Below are 3,784 nucleotides of genomic sequence, written 5' to 3' on the forward strand. Positions count from 1 at the left end.
ATATGCAAGAATAATTATTTAAAAACCATTCCATTCACCTTGCATGTTGTTAGAACCATCATATCCTTGGCCATATATATTTTTAACATCAAGATAACACTGAGAAAGAATAACACATATTTCTTCTGTAAAAGGCGTTATTGTAGTATCTTTAACATGCGCAAGACCAAGGAAACACTCTCTCATAAACCCTTTATTGTTAACATATCTCAAAACAATAGTCATGTGCTTTCTTATAGATTCATCACATGCTTTATCAATAATGATACAAAATTTAGAATCCCCAATATCATGACAAATCTTATGGCAAACTTTATTTCCAAATATATGTATAATCTCTTTCTGGATCATATGAGAAGTATATTTAGCATTTCTTAAAGCATTTTCACAACAACTCTAACAACTTTATCATTATATGAAGCTAAAAGTGCAATCAATTCAAGAAAGTCACCTCGATTGCTTGAATTAAAGGTTTCATCATGACCTCTAAAAGCATGTCCTTGAAAAGTTTACAATCGAACAACATCAATTGAAGTATTGACTTGTAAGTAGTTATCTTCTTTGTGCTCTGAACTTTGTGCATCGATAACTTAGTCAATGTGTCAAGATTGATTTAACAAATCTTGATGGCATTCCTTAGTATTATTATGTGGAGAGCATGGATATTGACTAACATGATTCAAGAGGAAAATGCACATTTTTCCATCATTAACCTTTTTCCAATTATTAAAGCATCTAATAGTGAATGTGTGATATTCTGACTTTTCATAATTCTCTATCATGTTTTTTACTTGTTTTCTCACGTATATTTCATGTGTAGGATTTTGGAAAGTGTCCCAAAGTGTTTAGACCCAAAAAAAGGGTCAAAAGGCCTCCATACGGGTTGCTTAGCACCCACTTTAAGTGGGCTGAGAGCCCATGTGGGCCGCATGGGACTTCCTGAGAGACCATGCGAGCTACCATATGGACCTCATGGCACCCGCATGGAACCCCAATTTTAGGGTTTAAAAGGGCCTTGTTTTAGAGTTTTTCCTCCACCTTCTTGCTCTCTTTCTCCCCCCACACGTCTCATTCTCTAAACTCCATTCTCCTCATCTCAAACACTCTTTTCTTACCTCTAGATCAAGAGAAAACCAAGGGAAGATCGAATCATCCTCTTCTCTTCTTCTTTCTTGAAAGTTTGAAGGTAAGTTTCATCCATCCTTTCTTCCTTCAATTTTGATGCTTCCTTTGGATGGAAATGGTGGGAAAATCTAGTGTTTCTGTGATCTTGGAATTTGAAAAACCTATATGGTTGTATTCCCTCCATTTTGTTGAAGATTAAAGGAGATCTCTTCATCTCTCAAACTAGGGTTCTTGTAGCACCAAACCAACTTAGGTTTTCTTTGCCATTTTTGTTGGCATTGAGTGTTGGGAAAGGTTGGCTCTTGTAGGATCTTGGAGAGAAGGTGCTTAGTAAGCCCTAGATGCATGTTTCCCTCTTGTAGAGCTTTCCTCATCCTTGTGATGAGTGATCCTTGACTTAATACTTTGTTTTGTTTGATTTATTTTAGGAGGCGAGGCATTGGCCAAAGGTAAAGGACAGGTGAAGATTTAACACCGGAGTTGGGTAACTCGCCAAGTTTGTGAGTGGGGATTTATCGATTTCATGGAATATAATATCATGCATGCTTTTACTATATTTGGTTTTCATTTCCTTTGAATGACACTTTACATTGTTAAAAGCTTCTTGAATATTTTTCATGATACTTGAAATCATTGTTTTGATCTTAAATGAGTTTATTCAAAATATTTGCGAGAATATATTCCTTGTGTTTGAGAACTTTGTTCTTGAATTGTATATTCAAGAATTGATTGCAAACGATGTCTTCTTGGAGAAAAAGGTATTATTCTATGATGAAATGGTATTTACTTGAGTTGATATGTGCAATCTACTCACCCTTATAGTGGGGGTTATTTATGTGAAAATTGGTGAAATCATATTGAGATTTCTATAATTATGATGATTCCATATACTAGGCCTGTGCACGGTATTATAGTTATTGGTTTGATGGTGACATGGAGCCAAGCTCTGGTACTTACTATAGTAAGAGAGAGAGTATCCATGGGTTGACCTAGTTGGAGTGGCGTGGAGAACTCAGTTGAGGTACCACTCTTTTAGGAGGCGTATAGAGAACCTGAAAGGTGTGCAAGTTTGTGTGCTCAAAGTCACCACACGGGTTACCCAATGGCCAATGTTAAGAGACGGCCATCTTGGCGGCTCCAGACCTAACCGTGACCACAGTTAACAATGGACGGTTTCTTGAGGCTATCTATCACATTGATGGTTTTTGACATGTTTCATTTCATAAAGCTCTGATTTTGTAAGTTGTTGAAAAGAAATGATGTTTATTGAATTGAAACCCTGTTTTGACCAATTTTATGTATTAAAATGCTATCATTGGTGTATATTGCACTTTGAAAACATGAGTTTTACTCTATACTTGGTATTGTCACATTTCTATGTATCGGTAAGCTTTTAAACATTTTTATTGATATATTATCTGTACTTTTGATATGTATGACTTTATTGATCCATGCTAATCCCCTCACAACCTCTTTCCTAGTTACTCACCACCTCTTTCCTCTTCCCAGGTGGTAGTACAGCATAGTGGTGCGGACGCGTCGTGCTTGGCAAGTGTTGACTTTCGGTGCATTTCCTCTAAGTTGTGTATGTATATTTCCAGTCCATGGCATGTATCAAGTGGGATCCATTAGGGTATTTTGTTGACTTGTTTGTATACATTTCCCCTCTTTATAAACCCTTGTATTTGGTGTTGTTTAAGTGTTGTATGAGAAGCCATACTCAAGGTTTAATTCTGTATTATGATCATATATGTTGTGTTGTGATTCCCTATATTTTCTATATCTTCATATTGCCATGATGGTCATGTATAGAGAGTTTGTTATGTATATTGTGTTGTGTTCCTCTTTATCATTATAGTGATTTTATACAGGTAACAGGCTAGCCTTATGATGATCCAAGGTTAAGGCAAAATTTGACCTCTCTTGGGTTATCGTGGTGGTATATCACGTGTGGTGTCCGCGGGTCGGAGCGTGATAGAATGGATTCATTCCATGATGAACAATAGATTTTGAGAAAGTATAGCATGTGAAACAATGTGCTACAACTTTAATGGGGGAATACTTGAACCAAAAAAGGTGAAAAAACTCAAAAGAGATTGATCAATAGAGATTTCTTAAGAGGGTGTTCTAATCACAATTAAAATAATCATAGATTGTTGTTGATCTTGTAAGTTGGCCATTTCTATAAAATTAAACTTTAAGAATTAAAACTGAAACTAATGGAGATTGATTTTTATTTGCTTAAATATCTTGCAATCATTGTTTTTTTTCATAACTATGATAATTTTGATTTGTGAAAATATATCATGCTATGGGATATGGTAATAGACATAGATATATTTAAATTTTAATAATGATGTTCATATTTTTATGTGAAATTCATATTTGTATCTTATAAATTTTTAGGATGGAGTCAAGTAGTACACCACAAAGTGATACACCTACATCAAATGCTACATCACAATCCACTCAAGATTCTTCCCTAAATACAAGTTCCAAAAGGGGAAAGATAGGCCGTGCTTAGGGACATTGTAGAATCATTGATATAGCTGGAGCAACAAAAGGAAAGATAATGTGGTTAGATTATGACAAAGTCTTGGCGGAGGTGGGATTAATAGATTTAACAACATTTAACTAGGATTAAGGGTGAAGTAGAAGG

At 35.3% G+C, this 3,784-nt stretch overlaps 1 long non-coding RNA gene across 1 annotated transcript; it reads left to right on the forward strand.

Moving 5' to 3' along the window:
* The first annotated feature begins 1,059 nt into the window (after nucleotides 1-1,059).
* Nucleotides 1,060-2,831, forward strand: LOC120263921. The gene is made up of 3 exons (XR_005537173.1): nucleotides 1,060-1,186; nucleotides 1,554-2,363; nucleotides 2,635-2,831. It is a non-coding gene; the product is annotated as an uncharacterized LOC120263921 (long non-coding RNA).
* The last annotated feature ends 953 nt before the right edge of the window (nucleotides 2,832-3,784 follow it).

This window comes from Dioscorea cayenensis, chromosome 6 (genome assembly GCF_009730915.1).
Source record: "Dioscorea cayenensis subsp. rotundata cultivar TDr96_F1 chromosome 6, TDr96_F1_v2_PseudoChromosome.rev07_lg8_w22 25.fasta, whole genome shotgun sequence".
Lineage (NCBI taxonomy): Eukaryota > Viridiplantae > Streptophyta > Magnoliopsida > Dioscoreales > Dioscoreaceae > Dioscorea > Dioscorea cayenensis.